Source organism: Leptopilina boulardi, unplaced genomic scaffold, assembly GCF_019393585.1.
Source record: "Leptopilina boulardi isolate dan_hultmark-lab unplaced genomic scaffold, ZJU_Lbou_2.1 LbouV2_208, whole genome shotgun sequence".
In the NCBI taxonomy this organism is placed as follows: domain Eukaryota; kingdom Metazoa; phylum Arthropoda; class Insecta; order Hymenoptera; family Figitidae; genus Leptopilina; species Leptopilina boulardi.
This window is the reverse complement of record NW_026137761.1, coordinates 1786388-1808957: the sequence shown is the minus strand read 5'-3', so window position 1 is coordinate 1808957 and position 22570 is coordinate 1786388. Positions and strand designations below refer to the sequence as shown.

Sequence of the window (22570 nt, the reverse complement as noted above, 5' to 3'; positions counted from 1 at the left end):
TCGTGAAAAATGAATTATCCTTTCATTTGTTTTATTTTCAAAGTTATATCAAAATCGATGTCAATAATGTCAGTTTGTTGGTTAAAATAGTTAATATCAAAATTAGTAAGTAAACAATTTAATTTACAGAAATAAAAAATTAAATGCTAATAAATAAAATATATAATAAAATATGATAAAATATAAATAATTTATTTTTGATAATTAAAAAATTAATTATTTGTATTTTATCATATTTCATTATTCAAAATGTTTTGCACATATTTCAAATAATATATAAAAAAAAAACAAAGAAATGCCATTTTTAATTATAATTTCCAGAAGAAAAATAATATTTTCGTTTTTGGCTTTTAACTCAAACGGCATTAAAATAAAATGAATCACGCAAGAAGATAATTGTTCTTGAATATATTTTAAAGAAAGTAAACCATAAATAAAAGGTGTGCTTGCTATTTGGAAAATTTTCATCTTGATAAGTAAAAATCGGCCGGTTCTGTGGATTTGCCCATATATCCAAATTGTCATTTGACATAAACGACATGTAACATAAATGTCATTTGACATAACTGACATTTATCAAATTTGTCTTTTGACATAAATATTCCAGCGCGAATTTTAAAGTTGACCAATAAAAAGCTATTATAAAATTGTGATTGGTCAATTTTGAAATTCGCGCAGGAATATTTCTGTCAAATGACAATTCTGATAAATGTCGTTTATGTCAAATGACAATTTTGATAATTGTCATTTATGTCAAATGACAATTCTGATAAATGTCATTTATGTCAAATGACAATTATGATAATTGTCGTTTATGTCAAATGACAATTTTGATAATTGTCGTTTATGTCAAATGACAGTTTTGATAAATGTTGTTTATGTCAAATGACAATTTTGATAATTGTCATTTATGTCAAATGACATTTTTGATAATTGTCATTTCTGTCAAATGACAATTCTGATAAATGTCTTTTATGTCAAATGACAAATTTGATAATTGTCATGTATGTCAAATGACATTTTTGATAAATATCATTTACGTCAAACGATATTTTTGTATGATGTCATTTATGTCAAATGACATTTTTGTTACATATCGTTTATGTTAAATGACAATTATGATAATCGTCATTTTTGTCAAATGTCAATTTTGATAAATGTCATTTATGTCAAATATCATTTTTGTAACATGTCATTATGGTCAAATGACATGTGTGTCATATGCATTTCGGTTAATTGACATTTATGTCAAATGTCAATTGGGCAATATTCATGCGCCTCGACTCTTAATAGAATAAAATATATTGCGGTCAATTAATTATGGTTTAGAAATTAAAAATTTCATTTAAGTTTTTAATTTAAAATAAAAAAAAATATGAAAAAATATTAATCTATTTAAGAAACAGAATAAAAATAAAGTTAAAAATTATTTAGCATAGAAGAAATAGTAATTTATTTTATATTGTAATAAATAACTAAATAGAATATAAATTATATTGAAATTTATAGAATTACAGATTTTCTCATGTGAATAAGACAAACATAAAAGCAAAGTTTTAAAATAATTTTTTTTTTCAATTTTCAAATAAACTAATAATAATAAAATATATAAAATATTTAACATTAAACGAAAAGACTTATTCTGAAATCCCATTTTTTAGTGTGATAGGTTCAGGTACGTAATAAAAAAAACTTGGCGCCCTGTTAAAATATATATGGTTTTATAATCTGTAATTGTTGATAATTATTAACTTTTATCTTTTTGAATTGCTTTATTAAAAGTAAATGCTACCAGTAAACTTATTTACAAATTTTTAAAAAGTTTTATAAATAATGTTTAAGTAAAAAACTTCTACGGGTGCCTAGAGTTTCACGTATTCAGTTCTGGCAGAAGTTGCGTGGTGGGGACATACATTTTACTCAACTTTTGAAGGAACTGTGACACGCGCAGACGAATAAGTACCCAAGTAAAGCATAAAGTACTACCAAAAGTAAATCAGTTTATGATCAAATGCATTCTATAGTTTAGTCTAACATTTGTTTTAATCTTTACACTACTGTTTGAACACACTTTAAGAAATATATTTTAATAAACACACAAGAGAATTTTAAATATTAGAATAATGCCCATGTGTAGCCATTTTTCCCAACTTTTGACTATACTTTAAACATATCGTTTTCTCAGTGCAGTCATCAGATTACTGATGTATGAGTCATGTAGCTGACTATTCATGCTCCAGTAATCTTAATTTTATGGAAGCTTTTTGATACCTTTCAATATGTTTATGCTTATTATACACGGAGAGAAATATCATACTATATGTACATGGAGGACTGTTACTGTTTTCGCAAAATACTATTTGATGTAAGAATCGTTTATCACGCAAGATATTTTTGCATGAAATCATGTGTTAATAGCACGAGTTAACCTGATGTGAAATTAAAAAGACATATGTACTATAAACGCTTAAGAAACATGAAAAAATCGCTTCCCTTTTCTCTATATAAAGTTGGCTTGAAATCCATGCGCTTTTTGGATGGATTTCTTGCAAATGGGACTGGACCCGTGAACCGGGAGTGACGCTTGCGCAGTTCATATGTATCTCCGTTGCAAGAAATCCATCCAAAAAGCGCATGGATTTCAAGCGAATTTCGTATAGTGTGGTGGGGAGCATTTACGGCATGAACTTGAAGCAAAGATAGCATATGTTCTCAACTTTTCTTGCATAGATATCTACGATACTGTAAACGCATGAATTTGCTGTAACAAACGCACGTAACAGCTGATGCGATTAACGAGTGATACAGCTCATGCGTTATTCGCTTGATATTTCTCTCCGTGTACTATTTAAATAATGCTACTCATGAAATTCAATTTCTTTAATTCAGGAAAGTTTCTAAACTAGCTGGTTCATTTTCCACTAAATTTAATTGTTTAAATGGAAAACTTGACTGTTCCATAGAAATTTTTGTCTGTTAGGCGCTTAGTGATATTTAAATAAAATTCAGCACAATATGCGAGTTTGCTAACTACATTTTTTACGTAACGTTATATACGCAACTTCTCATGTCAGCACAGGCAGTGGTTTTCTTCTTCATTTTTACGGACCTACAAAATTGTTGACCGCAACTCATGCGCCATCTGCCTCTCTATACGATTACTGAAGTAAGCGGAGCAGATGTTATTGCGAATATACAAACATATGCTTTCAAAGTATTGGGATGTCCGTTACTGTGAAGCGCTCTCTGTTGGACAAATTTTTAACCCTTGAAAGTAGGATGTTTGTCAATTTTTGTCCAGTTTAAACCAATCAGAGTAACTTTCAGACATAGTGGTGAAAAATGGTACTACTGAACGTAGGATAAAATGCTAAGCCACGCCCCCAGCGGACATCCCAATATGTATAGTATGTACTTCAGTTTGTTTAAAATTAAAATCAAATAATTTAAACAAAAGAACTTGTTTTGTATAACAGATACAGATTTAAAATAGCTTTCTTGAGGCAAGCTTGCAGAAAGATTACTATACACTGAGAAAAGTTAAACACAGATTTCGTACTAAACACACTTTCAGATACTGTACCTAACCTTGATACTGTACTAAAACGGGTTCCAAACCTGGGCCAAATCGGGCGTTCATAAAATTGGCATGAAACGCCTTACCCGATTTGGGCCACAAGATGAAGCCATATTTTGACGCTTCCCAGGTCTGGCCCATATTGGGTGAGGCGTTTCAAGCCATTTTTGGGCCAAATATGGCAATTTCTACACGGGTAGTGACCCCAAAAACTCCCGAGTAGCAAGTTTCAAAGAAATCCGAGCAATTAAAATTTTTTTTGTTTTGTGTGTCTTTGTTACAAGACTATACCGTTGATGTACCAGTTACCGTCCATTTTACAAATATCTCGTATAGTAATTTAAATTATTTTTTAACAATAATTTATTCCTTTTGGCACGCAATCGACTTATTAGTTTAAGTAAACAAATGAAAGAAAATAATTTTTTTATAAATGTTATTTTGAAAATTAAACTAGACGGAAAGTAGGTCTTAGGTGGACGGCAACTGGGACATCCACGGTAATCAAATAAATTTTTACTTGAACCAAATAATTTTTATTTGCATTGAATGAACTGTATTTGAACCAATAATTTCTGTATTTAAAACAAATACCATTTAATCGATTCAAATAAAAATTATTTGGTTTACAATTGTAATATTTTTTTTTAATACACGAAACGGATTAGACTGGTTTAAAGACTAGAAAAAAACCTCGAGGCAATCTACAGTGGAAGAAGCGGGTCCTAACTTTGTATATAAAAATAAGAGAGAAAAAAACCAATTAAACTAAATATAAATTGGGAAGAAGATAAAATTTGAAACTTTAGTTTGTTTAAACATTTTTTTAAGATAACTTTATTGAAACATATGTACCAATGATATAACGGTCGCGGCATTGTGTAGGTTTGGATTATTTAAGAGGCAGAACATTATATTCTCAAATACTTTTCTGTTGTGGTGGGTCGGTTAGCGTTTCCGATTTGCATGCGTCGAACTATGCTAGGTTCAAATCTCCATATTCTTAAAGTTTTTTCTGTATAATATCAAGTTAACTTAAGAATTATTTATTTATTTAATGAAATCAAGCTCCTAGGGCTGCAAGCCCTCTAAGGAACTAAGTACATATAGTAATTATAAAAACTTAATTAGTACAAAAACTAAATAACGTATATAATAAAAAGAGTATAAGTAAATAATAATAATAACAACTCAATAACGAAAAAATAACAAGTTAGGTATCAAAAAAGCCTCACTTTACACACTTTTATTATTGTAAAAAAAACTAAAAGCTTGCATATAATAAAAAATCGTAGAGGGAGCAAAATTAAATAACATACGAAAATAAGAAAAAGAATGATAATAAAATAGTTGATTTTTTCTTTTTGTGAATCAAAGCAAGTCAAATTGCAATAAATATATATGCAAGCCTGCAGCAATCTTTTACTGAAACCTTGTAGAGGTGGGATATTTTGCTACTTGCGGCAAGCTTGCAACAACCTTATATCGCGCAAGCTTGGTAACCTTTCATGGTAATCTTGCTACCAGCTTTTGTGTTATTTGACACTTCCCAGGTGAAAATTAATCGTGGAAGTCGAGCTATATCTAGCGCCACCACTGGATTCGTGACGGCAGTCTAGCCTAGTGATTTCACCTAGCCCCGTCAATGGCGCGAGTTCATTCTGCTAGAGTGCAACATAACCTAATACAATAGAATTCAAATCATTGTACATAGTGTTATAATAATAATACAAACAAAATTCAAGATTAAAAAAACTATAATGCAGAAAATTTGTTTGGTAATTTATGGAAATTTATGAAATTTTGAGGTAATTTATAATTATTATACAAACAAAATTCAAAAATTATTGCAGAAAATGTACGTGGTAATTTATGGAAATTTATGCGGTAATTTATGAAATTTTTAAGGTAATTTATAATATATACCTAAAAGAAAATTTTTAAAACAAATTTTGGAAATTTATAGGATAATTAAAGGAATTTTATGTGGTAATTTAAGAAAATTTAATGGAAATATATGTTGTAATAGAAATTGAGTTTTTTTCGATTATTGGAAGTTAAAATTTAGATTTAGAACCTAATTATAAAAAAAGATTGATTTCTGAAATGTTACACATTAAAGATAATAATAGGTAATACCACGTAATCGCTTTTTCTAACCTGACGCTATCGCAAACATGGTCGCAGATGTACACAAACATTCTGCGCAGATGGAAAATTTAGCCCACTTGTTTAGTACGCTAGAGGATTAAATTTAACCCGTCTGATTGGCTCTCGGTGTAGTCAGCCTCTATGTTGGGTCCGTCAAACTGTTACATTTTTCATCGGTTAAATGGCAATTCGGTTACTTGTTAGTTAGAGAATATTTATGCGCGCTTGGTATAACAACAAGAAACTATAAAAGGTAAAAAACTTGGGTTTAGGGTTGAATTTTATTAAATTAAAATAAATTTCGAACAGTGTTAACCTATTTTTAAAAAATTTAAGCAGACGACAATAATCATTAGCGCCGTCTAGCTATGAATCCGAGAACTACACAGCAGTCGGTCAATTTTCAGGGAGAGTCTGTCTGGTATTGCGGCTTGCATTGGCGGCGGGCAGAACATTTTTGTGATGAAATCACATCAAGTCGCAGGAGGCGGCAACGTTGCGAACGTCTACTAGGTTCAAGGGTACGAGCGGAGGTTGGTTCCACGGCGAGCCAAATATCAGAGTCATACTGGCGCAAGTCCACTTTTATTTCATGCAACGGGAATCTTCTCGAATCAAGTGCGCAGGGCCGCGCAACACCTTTTACTTAGGTTTTGAAAGGCGAAGGGATATGAATCAAATTCCCTCGTGTCAATATGTTCGTATGTACATGTTTTTTAATTTCCAAAGGAACCAACTAAATTTATTCACATGTCTTCAGACATACTTTTTTAAAATAGAGCATTTCTATGAGGCATTTACACTATTTCGAAGTGAGATAGCCAATTTTAATCAAATTCAGAAATCTCAATGTGTACTATATCCATATACATAAAAACAGACTTTTTAAAACTGTAAGTTCATAATGTGAATCCTGACTTTTTAGTTATACGTAGATTTATTTATAACGAGGGCGAAATGAGTTTTATCAGTTCTTTGATAATAATAAAGTAGTTCTAAACGTATACTAAAATAATATTTCAAAATGCAAAACTTGCCTAGTGAAAATGTCTGATGTTTTTAATTTACAAAATATGATATTTCCCTCGAATTTTACTGAAACTTTAAAACGCTGCCACTGAAGAGCAATCGTTAGGGATCTCGTTTTTCGACGTTAAGACTTTCGAACGTTTTACGCTATTCTAAATGCTGCTCAATTGTAGTTTGTTTTTTGGATAATCGTTTTAACTTATTTTTAAAAGTGAATGTTTTATTTATAGTATTGTATTATTTATTATTATTCTGATTACATCACTCAGTAATCTTCTGCAAAGTCGACTAAAATTTAAGCAACTAATTATCTTTTTTGCAATTTATATTTTCAAAAGAATATTTTTAAATTTTGTTGTGAATATAATGTAGATAATTGAAAAATTAGTCTTGGTCTAGACAAAGTATGTTAATATTGCAGAAAGTCAATATTGATTGAATAAAGTTAGAGAATAGTAGGTGGTAGATAATCGATAAGAAAGGACACAATCGAGCAGATAATTGTTTGCGTACGGCCCTGTCGTCGGAGCCACGGGAAGCGGATTTACGACCTCCTGACACCAACGCGAAAGTGGGCTGAGCTCGCACGATTCGCAGAGTAGAACCCAAGTTATTGTTATGCTTGGTGGGATTGCGTTTAAAATTTTGAGAAGGGAATCCAATTAAAAGAATGTACGCCTCTTTGTTCGTAGCACGTAGACGTCGTCACTGTGCATTCATTGTGTAAAAGCGTAGTAATAATGCGTCACACGTCTCACAAAATTCATGTACTTGCATGATATCAGTTCATTCGTAATGCAGCTATTTGACATTGACAAGTTACCAGGGCCAGTGGAGCCATGGCCCAAGGGTCTCACTATTTTGACACTAAATACGACATTTGTCATCTTTGAAAAAACTTTTTGGAAGGGGCCCGAGGGGGAATTTACTCAGGTGGTCAAGTGTACACTCTTCCTGTAATACTTGTGTAATAACGTGTAAAGTCTGTAATATCTCTGTAATAATGTGCAATACTCTGCACAGTAAAAACAAAGTCTTAAACCGTTTACACCTTAAATTAAGCCCATATATTTTGCATAAGTCTGTCCTTTTTTAATTGGTCTGACTCCGTTTCCACCTTAAATTCAGCCTCAAAAATAGGCTGAAATCAAGATTTCTTTTTTAGTGTGTGTAATAACGTGTAATACTTGGTAATAAGGGTAATATGAGGTGTATTACAGGTAGCCAAGTGTACACGTTTTTAACTAGTAACTTCCTGCTCGAAGGGGCCTTAATGTTACTATTGTTCTATGTGGCGTTCACAGCCCTAAATCTAGTCCTCTAATAAGTTATTAGGAGTTCATCGTTTTTAACTAAAGCGGTGCAGAAATTAACACAAATGGCTGGAATCTTTTTATTCCTGTAGCACCTGTCGATCTCATTGTTTTAACAAGTTTTTCGGCTCCCCAACCTGGTCCCATTGCCAAAATTTCTTCATAAGTTCTTATTGGGATTGACGGTATAGTGACAAAAAAACTATATTGTAGAAAAGTTGACTGTTGGCGGAATCGAACTCACGTCCCCGGGGTTAGAAATTGCCAAGACTGAATATTGGCTAAATATTGGACCAGTTATTTTAGCCACATATCGCGGATACTTATACCCTAACTGATTGATGTTGTTTATGAGAGAGAAAAACACTGCCATCTAGCGGATAGTTTGAACTGACAGGGAGGAAAAGTACACTGAAAAAAATTTGGGTGAGCAGACTGAGCAGCGCACATAGCGCTGCTTTCCCTTACTAAAAGTAAGTCTGAGAATCCGTTCGTGGTAGCGCAGAGTTACCACATGGGTAAGCAGCTTTCGTATAGAGAAGTGAGCCTGCACAACGATTTTTCGGGAGCTGTGTTACCTATGACACTGAAGTTACCAACGTTGAATCGACGAAAAGAATTTTTTTTTCCTCAGATTGAATATTTCCCCGCCTTGGTTAAAGATTTTTAGTGTTTAAGGATGTATTTGGGACCAAAATAAAGAAGTTTAAATTTAAAAAAATTGGTTCTTGGCCTTTAAACTAAACTGAAAACGAAAAATTCGTTCGTTGATTCGTCGAATCAACGTTGGTAACTTCAGCGTCATTAATATCTTACAAAGTGTAACGTTGAAAATAGAATGTATATATAAGTGCTTTCTATATTAAATATATTTTATTATTAACTTAAAGCACCTTATTATTTTTTTCTTATTAGTGAGTTTTAATTTAAAAAACATGTATCCAATTGTATTGATAACAGTCGCAAACTGTTGAATAACTGAACTATAAAAATTAATTATTTTATTTATTATTATTATTATTATCAATTAGTTATTTTATGTTTCAATTACAATAAAACTTTTACCATTAATATTAATATTAAATTTTTGTAATTTTAAAAATTCATAATTGGTATATTTCTATTTTATGTAAAGGTACAATAATTTTGCTAATTACTACATGAGAAAATGTAATTTATTTTAATTAGGTTCGAATTATTATTATAACTATAGTTATTTTGCAAAATACAAAATAACTTTTAAATTATTTTGTTGAAATTTCAATAACTTATATTTGAATGTTTAAAAAAATATTAAAACATAAAATGTGTTAAACAAAATTGTTCAGTAAAAAAAAAGACCAAGTTGTTTATATTTTTACAGGAATTTTATTTTTTGGTATATTTTTGATTATCAAATTTTTATAATACATAAAATTTTTGCGTCAATAATTTACAATGTAAAAAATAAGAAAATTAAAATAATTTTGTAAGATTTTAATATTAACGACACAATATGAAAAAATAACAAGTTTTTATTTTTTTCTGCCGGAATTAAAGTAGTTGTTGAATTTATTTCATCAATATTAACTGATGGAAAATCTAATTCGGGCAGTAGCATACCGGATTCATCCATTTTTACATAAAGCCTTTTATAAAGCTAAAAAAAAGTTTAAACTCTAAAGCTTAAAGATCTGTTAACATTTTTAGGTTATGTAAAAGATTCATGTTAGAAACTAGCGTGAATTACATAAGAATATTTTAATTACTTACCAGAGTTTGTTGAAATATGTATCCAAGTGAATTGCAATTTTTGTTATGATAACAATAACAGCACAAGAACAAAATAAAAGAGAAACATAAACGCTTGTATACAAGCAAAGTAACGCATGGACGACTGCGAAGTGAGTAGTTAGTTTTTCTCCCGTACCGGCCCAGAGGTGCGCTGACATGCCACCATGAAGGGCTTTCATATCTATTGCAACGGGTAGTCTGCGCTACCAGAATAGGATTTCAGCTAATCCACAGAGAAGTATAGACTAGCGTTCTCTGATTTGGTCAAGCAGAATTACTCGCTGGTAGTTCTGACGGCCCTAATTTTTTAAAGTGTACATTCCCTCCCTGTGACGTCACTAGCAGGGAGGGAATGTAACTTTCCCTCCCCGTAACGTCAATTTTTATTTCTGTTGTTTATAGAACATTAAGAAGAACAAGAACAGTATATTATTGAATTTGCTGTCAAACTATCGATTCGAAATATCGAGTTTAAGTTTAATGTTGATATTTCGATATATCGAATCAAATTTAAAATCGATAATCACGTAAACAATAGTGTACACTTTCTCCGCTTGGCGTCTCTGTACGTTTGTTGTCATTCTGTCAATTCTGTTGATCAGTAATAACATCATTTAATCTCAATGTAGTCGACTTACTATAAAAGTGATATTTTTCGATAAAATTTAATAATAAAATACCTTTTTAGAAAAATTAACATTCTTTTTTTTTAATCTATGTACTTTCGCTATGTGTGTTAGAAAAAATAGTATGTGCAACTCGGGAGGAAAATGATTTCCGTCTCGTGTATTTGCAGTTCTCGTCTTTGCTCGGGCATTCGCTACGTTTCGAACTGCAAACTACACTCGCGGAAATCAACCATTTTCCTCCCTAGATGCACAATATACTATTGTGACCATTGTAACATTAATTAAGTTTTGTTTAATGCAATTGGGAACGGTGGTCTAGTAACAATCTAGTAACTTTGACCCATTCTCTCCCTCCATTTTGTTTTTTCTACTCTTTCTAACCTATTAATTGAAGAGAGACAAAGAAAGAAAATGGAGGGAGAGAATGGGTCCCCACCAGATGGCGTATTGCAGTTTAGCCGATCCCAATAGTATGCATTCTTTAGTAAATATATTTTCAAGTAAATGTTTATATTTACAGTTTTTCCTTCACACAATTTGAATTTCTCGCTACGTTAATTTTCCAACTATCCGCCAGATGGCAGTGTTTTTCTCTCTCATAAACAACATCAATCGGTTAGGGTATAAGTATCCGCGATATGTACACAATCTTCACAATATCTCTTTTATTCAGCTGATAATTGTTAATGCCTAGCAGGACATTAGAAAATATTTTTCCCGTTTATTGCGGATGATTTTATACACTGAAAAAAAATTTATTTGGATCAAATAAAAAGTATTTGATTCAAATACATCATTTACTTGTCTATTATCCAATAAATATTTATTTGCATTAATAAAATATTTTCCTTGAAACAACTACACTGAAAAAAAAGTTCATTGAATCAAGTAAATGCATTTACTTGAGATACTTTACTTAAATCAAGCCAATATCATCTTAATGGAAGAAATTTATTTTTTTGTGCCAAGTAGTTATTAGCATTGGGCAATGTACTTGACATAAGAAAATGTGAGTTCCATACAAGCAAATAATGTTATTCTTTCAAAAAAAATATTTTACTTGCACGAAGTCCCAAAAAGTATTGAGACAAGAATATTATGTTCTTATGTTAAGTAAAGTACGTGGAGTCGTTTAGTTTCTTGAATCAAATCACTTTTTTGTTCACTTTAAAAACAGTTTTTACTTAATCCAACACTCATAGTCTTGAGACAAGAAAATCAGAATATTAATATAACTAAATATTTGTTTAAATTATATAAAAAGTTATATTGCTTGAAATAAACACGAATTAAACTAAATATTCTATCTACTTAGTGCATTTCTATATAATCGTGTTTCAAAAACATGGAATTTCTTAAAAGAATATTATATTCTCTTAATTGAAATAATTAATTTTCTCAGTAGAATTAAGTCATACAATTGAATCAAATCAATTTTTTGTTTCCTTTAAAACATTTTTTACTTAATCCAACACTTATAGTTTTGAGCCAAGAAAATAAGAAGATTAATATAATTCAATATTTGTTTAAACCTGATAAAAAATTATATTGTTTGAAATAAACGTTAATTAAATTGACTTTTTTTTACTTAATACAAATCCCGTATTCTTGATCCAAGAAAATATTTCTCTCCAAATGGATGTCAAACTTAAATAGGAGTTTTTGAAAACCATCAATTGAGTCAGGATGGCATAGTGGTCTACGTTACTGCCTTTGGTGCGCGCAACTCGGGTTCAGTTCCTCGGACCGTGAAAAATTTTCATTCAAGGTATACTTGTTTTAGTTGTGTTAAGTATTAATTAAATATAAATGTATATGAAAAATAAACATTATTTAAATAAATAATAAAAAATATGAATGTTAATAATAAATAAAAATGTTTGACTTAAGAATTAGACATGGTGGGATAAGGAAGGAGTGTAGGAGGGGGGGGGGGTAAATTCAAGTAAATATTTACTTGTATTGGAAAAATATTTTTTTGGTTCAACTCCATAAGTTTTCTCAAGTCAAGAAAATATTTTCTTGAGTTAATATATATATAATCTTGACTTAATATATTTTACATTTCTTAGAAGTCAATAAACTTCTTAGACGAATTCCATATTTTCTTGGACCAAGAACATATGGTCTCCTCACAATATAAATAATATTTTGATTTAAATCTTGTCTTACTTGATCCAATATTGCAAAGATTTGAATGAATCAAATGAAACAATTGATTTGACTACATATATTCTCAGAACAAGAAAATATTTTCTTCCTTTAATGTATTTTACATTTGTTACAAGTTGATTAATATATTGCTCGAATTCCATATTTTCTTGGATCAAGAATATATGCTCTCGTCCCAAATATACTATCTCAAGACAATCGTTTACTTGAACCAATGCGCCGTAATTGACTTGTCCCTATTCAATTCCACGGTTTACTTGAAGCAAGTAAAATTTTCTTGATTCAATACTATTTTTTTTTCAGTGTAAAAATTTTCTTAAATCAAATATTTGATTATTTGTCATAAGTAATTGTTTTAATTGAAACTAAAACTTCTTTAATTGCGGCAATTATTATTTTATTTAATCCAAATACATAATTTATTTGCTTAAAATGTAAGAATTTTTTGATTCAAATAAATCAAAATTTTAATTGAATAAATAACATATTTATGTACTAATTCTTCCATTTCTAAATTAAATTCTTACTCAAATAAATAAATTAAAAAATATGTAATTGAGGAGCCGGATCGTGTAACTCGATTTGCGCTCGGGCCGGTCGCTCTGGAGCCAGTCAAGACGGTCAGAACAGATAAAAAATAAAATTCGGAATTTTGAATTTTGAAAATGACTGACATATAGAGAATAAAAATGCGCATCTTTTTCGTTAATGAAATTTTTTTTGTAGGATTATTATTTTTAATAATAATGGAAAAAACTGCAAATTTTTTATTCTCGAATTTAATTAATTTTCAAAACATTAAGCTGGTACAAATCTTAGTGAAATTAATGGAAAATTGGTATACTTACGTATTTGGGTCTTCCAAAGACGATAAAATGATAAAAACATTTTAAAAAATTCATTGAAAAATTATTTGTTAATGTAAATAGAGACCTGTCGGTATTAAATAATTCAGTTTATTTGTATCAATTACATAAATTTATTGTGTCAAATTATTATTATTATTTAATTGAACCAAATACGATTTATTTGGTTCAAATAAATGCGATTCAAATAATTCAAGTTATTTGAATCAAATACATATTTTTTTGATCCAAATAAAAAGTATTTGAACCAATTAAATATTTATCAAATAATTTAAAGTATTTGAATCAAATAAATTTTTTTTCAGTGTATATAACCTTTGATCCGAAGGGAAATAATAATGTTATTATATATAATAAAATATAATATATAAATATAAAAAAAAATTTATTATATTTTAGTTTTAATAATTAATTTTTTTAATCTTGGCTATGAAGTTTGATTTTTTATATTTTTGAATATTGGGCCAATATTGAAATTCGATCCAATGTGGTCTCTACACTCCCAGACTTGGACAAAATATTTTAATCGATTAAATATTTATTTGAAATGATAATAATGATTTACTTGAAACAATTAATTTATTTATTTCACTCAAATATTACATTTCATTGAAACAAATAAAAAGTATTTGATACAATAAATTTATTAATTCTAATTAATTAAATTATTTAATATAAATAATGCGTTATTTAATGTTAATACACTATTTTATTAAAGGAAAATAAAATATTTTGACCAATTAAATATTTAAGTGTAATGAGAATAATGAGTTATTTGATACTATTCATTTATTTATATATATTATTTAATATTCTAAGTCCAAAAGTCAAATATTTTTTCATTAACAAAAAATTAATGTTTACAACACAGAAAAAACTTGGACTCATTTTTGTTGCAACTCATTTTCTTTTGGGTATCGAAATGAGTATGGGACAAACTTCATGTTATTCAAAATGATATGTATTGGCTGGAATTTCAGATTTCTAAGTTGGCATCATAAGCAGAGTAATTTTGTATTTCAATTATTGTTTCTAATATTTCAACAACACCAGAAAGATTATTTTGACCAGTACGAATATTTAGAAGTTTTTAAATAAAAATTATTTATTATTATTTACGTAGATAATAATTAATTTCATAAGTTTTTAAATTTACCGCTATTATTTAAGTTGGCAGTACCGTTCCTGTTGTCAAAACACATGTTTTCATTTTTCTAACCTAAAAACATATTTCCTTTATTATTTTATTACGCGATTACAAGCAATTTTTAATCAAATATATTAAGTCTAGCGTGTTATTTACTTCTTTGTAATTATTATATTTCATGTTTTTGTGCAAAATTATTCGTTATTTCACAATATTTTTCCATTTTTCTTTTTCTCAAAATGAAACTTGCCTGTTTCATTTTGATACTTTTACCTTAGAACTCGAAATGAAACAACCAGTTTCATTTTTGTTGCGAATCAAATTGAGTATAGAATCTATACTCAATTTGAATTCAGGTTTTTTCTGTGAATGATTCAGAACAACGAAAAACGCGTTTTTAATAAAAATATATTTACACTTTTTTTGAAAATTCACCTGGGAGAATTCATGATAATAATCATGAAGCTTATAATTAATTATATTTTAAAAATTGCATTTAATTGGAAAATATAATTTAATATCTTAATTTTAACTAAATGATGTTAAGCACTTTTCTGAGTTAGGTCTTTTGCAAGTTTAAATGACATCAAGAAGTTAACATTCGTTTTCACATAGCGTGCGTAACGTATAGTTAGTAAAGCGTTAGACTCATAGTCCGTAGGTCGTAGGTTCGATTCCCCCCATGCGTTAGATTTATTTATTTCTCAGGTTTGCGTTTAATCATTAATTCTATGTATGAATTAGTTGAAAAATGAAAATATCCGATCATAGTATGTAGAAATTACATATTTTTTAATTTATTTATTTGAGTAAGAATTTAATTTAGAAATGGAAGAATTAGTAAATAAATATGTTATTTATTCAATTAAAATTTTGATTTATTTGAATCAAAAAATTCTTACATTTTATGCAAATAAATTATGTATTTGGATCAAATAAAATAATAATTGCTGCAATTAAAGAAGTTTTAGTTTCAATTAAAACAATTACTTATGACAAATAATCGAATATTTGATTCAAGAAAATTTTTAGTTGTTTCAAGAAAAATATTTTAATAATGCAAATAAATATTTATTTGAATCAAAAAACTTGCAGTATTGAATGAAATAATTTTTATAATTGATTCAAATAATTATTTATTAGCTTTGAATATTCCATTTATTTGATTTGAATATTTTGTATTTGATTCAAATAACTATTTATTTGATACGATAAAATAAAATACTTATGTCTAGTAAATGTGTATTTGGATCAAATACTTTTTATTTGTTCCAAATAAATTTTTTTTCAGTGTAGGTTTCCTTTTTATTATTTCTTATTTAAAATTTTCTTGAATTAATAATTATTATATGATTTTCAGTAATTTTAAGATTTTAAATGAAGAAAGTACTTAATTTTATAAGAATACGAAATAACTATTTTGTAGATTAAAAAGAAAATTTTTAAAGTTGAGAATGAAAGGTTATCAATTTATCACTGTTAACTGTCAAATTTAAAAACAATACTCTTTAATAATTTCCATTTTTTTATTTTGACTCCAAATTTACCCCTGTAGTTTTCTCAGTGTTCGAATAATTTTAGAATTTTAATATTAGAAGAGAATTTAGATATAATAGATATAGATAATAGATAATAATAGAATTTTCTAATTTTTGTGAAATTTCACGTAACAACAGTTTTAAAAGTAAATTTTAGCTGAATTCAGCTTGATCCATGCAATTGAAAATCAAAGTTAAAAAATTCAGGAGCGAGGTCTTTCATGAATGTTTTCTTTGTCCTGTAACTTCCGGTGGGGGATCTTGAATTGAGTCATATACAGGATGCCAGACATCCTCGACCTTAAGACACTATTCTATAAATAATTTCACTTAAATCTTCATTTAATAAAACAACCAAATTCCTATACACAATTATCGCATACAAATTGAATCGCATAATATGAGTCACCTTTGACTACTGCGCTCGTAATCTTATAATTATTTAAAGTGACAATATTTTTAGAAAAGTGAAAAACTGTTGCTATGTGTCAATGGTAGTTGCGAGACAATAATATAGTTTTTGTTCATCATAGAAAGTTGGATATGTATATGTAAAGCGTATTGAAGGGATAACATCTGCTTTAACTCATACAATGGCTCTAGCAAGCACATATCGTCGAGCTATTATTGTGTCTCAAAGAGCTTGATCTCCTATATGAAAAGGGTCTTTGCCCAAAATCTTCAGGACTGGGGCAACATCTGTCCCTTTCTGAGTGAAAATGTAAAAGAAAAGGAAAAAGTGAGGAAGGAGGGAGCATCAAAAACTTCCCTTTTTTTACATTTAAACGGAAGGTGTCAATTGAATCAGCAGGGATCTATGACCTAAATACGTCTCTTTTTACATTACGAGGTCAAATCGATATTTTCTTCCGCTCCTGAAAACACATTCAACGGATTGATAGATTCATATACAAATCAACCTCCATAAAGCAATGTCAAAATTTAATCCAGTAATGTGATTCACTTAATTTATATTTTATGTCAATAATATTAATAAAAATTAAAAACAATTAAAAGAAAATATTTTTCGGAAGATATAAAAGTATATGTCAATTATTTTTGACTTTATCAATCAAATAAGAGTTATTAATTGCACAATAATTACATGAATGAGTTTAGTGTAATATTTAACGAAAAACTATTTTAAACAATTTGGAGGCTCTGTTTTAGAAACGTCCTGCACGGCCTAATGTTCAAGGCCTCTTTAGCTCAGTGGTAGAGCACTGGTCTCGTAAACCAGGGGTCGTGAGTTCAAACCTCACAGGAGGCATAAGTTTTTTTTACAGAGCATAATTATATATTAAGCGTTTTTGAAATTCAAGTATTTTAAATTAACAGAAACTCATATCTCATTTTAATCTCTAATATGAATTTTTTAGCGATTTATAATTTTTTATAAAAATCTATAATAATAATAATAATAATAATATATATGAGGCAAAATTCCTGAAATGTCCGAACAAAAAATTAAAAGTTCTCGAATTTAATCCATACTTTTCTAAAATGTTGTTATTGTTTGTGAAAGTCTAAAAATCAATTATTATTGAATTTAATAAAATAGTTTTTGAATTACAACGTTTTTAATTTTTGACTTTTGAAAAAAAAAATTTTTTTCAATGTACAATATTTATAAGTAGAATGCATAAAAGTTAACATATATATAATGATTTTTGAAGCTTTTTTGACGAGCTACACGCTGTTAATAAAAATTTTTTTTTTCAAATAACATTTGACCTTGAAATTCAAGGTCAAAATGTTAATTTACGTTTATCTCAAAATCGGATTTTTTAAAATTATTTTTAACTATCTCAATGGAAAGCTTGACTAATTTCCTACAAAACATGTAATTTTCAGAGTGGGATCTTTTAATGTTTTTGAGATATTAATTAATTAATTAATTAATGTTTATAACAAATGAAATATTTTACAAACGAATAAAGTTACCGTACTTCTGAAGTTAGTAATTGAAAGTTAACGTAATTCCGCATCCAACGAGCCCTATATGAAGTATTTTGGATAAGTAGATTGTTAATAAACAATTAGTTAACATTGCAATTGTTTATTAACAATCTACTTATCCAAAATACTTCATATAGGGCTCGTTGGATGCGGAATTAGCTTAACTTTCAATTGGTTAGTTTAGATTTACAATAACTTTATTTGTTTGTAAAATATTTTATTTTTTACTAACAACAAGCATCCAAAAACCCTATATGAAGTATTTTTGTTCAATTTTAGTTAAATAACAATAAAAAATTAAATATCTTACAAACAAATAAAGTTATTGTAAATCTATACTAACCAATTGAAAGTTAAGCTAATTCCGCATCCAACGAGCCCTATATGAAGTATTTTGGATAAGTAGATTGTTAATAAACAATTGCAATGTTAACTAATTGTTTATTAACAATCTACTTATCCAAAATACTTCATATAGGGCTCGGACATTTTGCCTCATATATATATATATCACTAGGGAGCTACGCCCCCTGTAAGTATTAAAATTATTAAAATTTTATATCTAAATTTTAAGGTTATGTTCGTTTCTTGTTTAGGAGAATTTGAAGTTATGTTTGTCCGACATAGTTTCAAATGACCAATGTCCTTGAATTTTGAGGTTATGTTTGAACTAAAGCCTTGAATCCTGGAAACCTATGTCCTAGAATTTTGATGTTATATTTGATCTCTGACATTAAATCTTGGAAACTTTGCCCTCGAATTTTAAGGTTATGTTTGATCTATGATCTTGAATTTTGAAGTTATTTTCGTTTTAATACTAATATAAGTAGTTATATGGGTCGTTCCACGCCCATTGGTCTGTGGGTTTGAGGTTGAAATCAAAACTAAAATACTAATATAGGTATATATATGGGTCATTTCATATCAAGTGTAACGAACCCATGTTTTTGGCATGGTTAGTACAATGGTTGGTTACACTTGTTATGGAATGACCAATTTCTTACCTAACCTTGTCAAAAACATGGCTTTCGTACATTTGACATGGAATGACCCATATTGGAGACAGCGGCGAAATCTTTTTATAATTTGTGACGCTCCACGAGAAAAGGGGCCTAACGCGACAAAACAGAATTATACAAGAAAGGCGTTTAAAGTCGAACGTTCTGATTAGCTGAGACGCGCCAGCGAATATCAGCCCCACTACCTTACTACTATATCGTTCCTACGTCTCACGGATACAACAAGTATACTAGTAGTAGTGGTGGTGGGGATGGTTTCCGTAGTCCGTGCTGGAACGCGATTGACATAGTCATGTTTAAGGTATCACATCGGCACTAATCGGAGTCAAAAGTTTGTAGCTCGCATTACTACTTCCCGCACTATACTTTCGCCCTCAACTCCCTATACTCTCAGCCCATACTGAGTGACTATACACCGCAGTGAGAAGAGAAACATTGTCATGCGAAAGTAAGAAACTTTTCTCATCGATGAGTGAGTGAAATCAAGGTTGCCAACCTAGAAGACGTGTTGGTAAGGTAGGTAATGAATTTTTTCTTAAGAAACTATTCAATACCTACCTTACCAACACGTCTTCTAGGTTGGCAACCTTGATTTCACTCACTCATCGATGAGAAAAGTTTCTCACTTTCGCATGACAATGTTTCTCTTCTCATTGCGGTGTATAGTCACTCACTGTACCTACTTCTACAAATACACTCGTACACGTATACCCCACACTAGCAGCGATTAGAAGGAGTAGGAGGTTTGACAACGTCGCTATAAGTCTCGCTTTGATTACGGTGAATTTCTCTACTAGGGTTTCTCTCTCTAACTAATGTAACCATCCTGCGATGTTGCCACATCAAAGTGGCGGGTGTGCTATATATTGCAAATGACGTCATGAAATAGAATTTTTAATTTATAATTACAAATAAACGGCACGGTAAATTATAAATTTCTTTGTATATTTTAGTTCCAAATTTATTCGTGAATTCAACATTAGTTTTTGAAAAAAATTTATAGAAAACTTCTGATGATATTTATGAAAATGTACTTCTCCCCCATACATTAGTCCCGTCTCCCATACAAAATAAGCAACTTTGATTGCTAATATCTCTGGTTCCATACGGCGAAAATTCTTCATATTTTGCAAATTTGTCAAGAATGATAATAAGTAACATATTGGAAAATTTTCAAGAAAATTTATAGAAAACGGTTTTACCGATGTGATACCTTAAAGCTTTATTCCAAAAAAAGTAATTAGAAAAATATTATTTTTGACATTTCTATATGAAAGAGCAACTCAAATACTATTGATTCGCACATAAAACTGGAAATTAATTTTTTGTCGCGTTAGGTCCCTTTTCTCGTGGAGCGTGACATATACATATGATCTTTCTCTCTGTTTGCAATGTAAACACGCGTGGAAAATGAACTTTGAGTGAGAAAAAATCATGGAGTAGTATAAGGAGACCACACTGTCTGGGAAAGCTGAAGCCGTTTTCCCCGTTTCTCTTACAATTAACGGAGGTGTCGAACCCTAACGGGAGAATTTGATACCTCCCAAATTTCGTCTGCTAAAAGTGATATGAGCGATGTAAACATGGAATCTCCATGGATATAATAAACATGATATAATTATTTGTGTTGTGTAAAAACACAGTAACGAAGTAAAAGTAGTAACTGCAAGTGAATATAAATTATTAAACTGTTTTAATTTTATTTTAATTATGGTTGTGAAAAAAATATATTTTTATTTAAAATGAAACTCATCATTATTATTTGGATTTCATTGAAAATAGTTTTGTAAATAGATTTATATTTTGTATTGTCTTTAACACAATTTGTTTTGCAACCTTTAATAGAACAACTAATCATATATTTCCTTATTTTTCTTTAAATTATTTACAAAAACCAGAAAAAAACAAAGCGATATAAAAACAATCAGTTTATGCAGGTTATGTCACGGTAGCCATTTTGCGAAAGTTCTATGTGTTAGTAACTGAATATACACATTTTGTGTCAGTGTGGGTAACTAGTTCCCAACTTTTCCGATAGGTTCGACTCCTCCGCTAATTGTAAGAGAAACGGGGAAATCAGCTTCAACTTTTCGTGGGCTTAATATAGCAGTGGGGTCTCCTTATACTACTTCGTGGATATATATATATGTTTTAGTATTATTGGTAAATTGGAAATGTTGCTTAAGCGTATTTAGTTTGTTCCCACATAGAGTTTTAAAGGAATATACGGCATTGTTTCGATTCAACTTTTTTTCAATGTGCCACCAACGAGAATAACTGGTTCTGCCAATAAAAAGATGGTATTTTTCAGTCGATTCAGGCCACACACAGATCATGCCCTTATTGGGATAAACCTGTCGTTACCTTCTCGCTGGTCAGGCAAGACTTGCAGTGTAATAAAGTTGCTTTGATACGATCGACGAAAATATTTCGATACATGGACAGACTTTTCATTGCAAAATTTTCAATAATGCCGAACAATTTCGAGATATATCAGTCTATCTACTTATTTTTGTTGAACTACATTAAAATATATAATTTAAAGGATGCAAAAATCAACTGAATAAAAGAAGGAAAAAAATGTAAGCGAAATGATCCAAAAATAAATCTACAACATAAAAACTTAATTGTACATTAAAATAATTAATAAATAATAAGTGGAATGATTCAAAATAAATTAAATTAATTATTAGGGGAAAGTAGTCAGGGTTGGACATAGTTTTGACTTTTCTCTATAACTTCCTCTGTAGGCAGAATTTCGGGATTTCTCGCATATTGTTCGAAAGATCTACTAAAATGCAATGTTTTTGCTAAACATTGTAAAAATATTTGACAAAAAGTTTCGGAGTTATAGAGAATTAAAAAAAAATTAGTCAGGGTTGAGCCACTGTAGAAAATCAATGAAATATGCAGATAAATGATTAATAATGACCTTCAAATGATAGAATGTCGCTCAAATACACTTAGTAAGGAGTAGAGGAACCACGAAATTCAAATAAACAGACCTTATTTTCTAATTCTCACATTTTCGCTTGCATCGTGAAGTTGGTCTGAAAAGAGAAAAAAGATTATCAAAAATTTGTATTTCCTTTTTTTCCAATGGAAATTAAGTTTTTGACACCTCTTTAAGTCGACAAATGGATTTCCATTGCAAAGAACGCTTCATAATAATTGCAAAATTTTTGGGTGGCTCAACCCTGACTCACGCGTCGTTTAGCGTCATACACTGAGAAAAATGTTTAGTATCATCTACCAAAGTTTGGTTCTCTCTATCAAATTTTTTATTTAATATAGATGCAACTAGGCCGTTTGGTTGTCAGAACTAATTTTTTTTGATGAATCGTTTTGTTCGGTCTACAAAATTTTTTGTTTCGCACAACTAAATTATTGTTTTTAA

At 29.4% G+C, this 22570-nt stretch overlaps 1 protein-coding gene and 1 non-coding gene across 2 annotated transcripts in view; both read left to right on the top strand.

Annotated features, from left to right (window-relative positions):
• The window catches only part of LOC127278579 (uncharacterized), a 166022-nt gene that overhangs the window by 23974 nt on the left and 119478 nt on the right, over positions 1 to 22570 (top strand). The window lies entirely within an intron of this gene.
• On the top strand, positions 17394 to 17465 carry Trnat-cgu (transfer RNA threonine (anticodon CGU)). The gene has a single exon. It is a non-coding gene; the product is annotated as a tRNA-Thr (tRNA).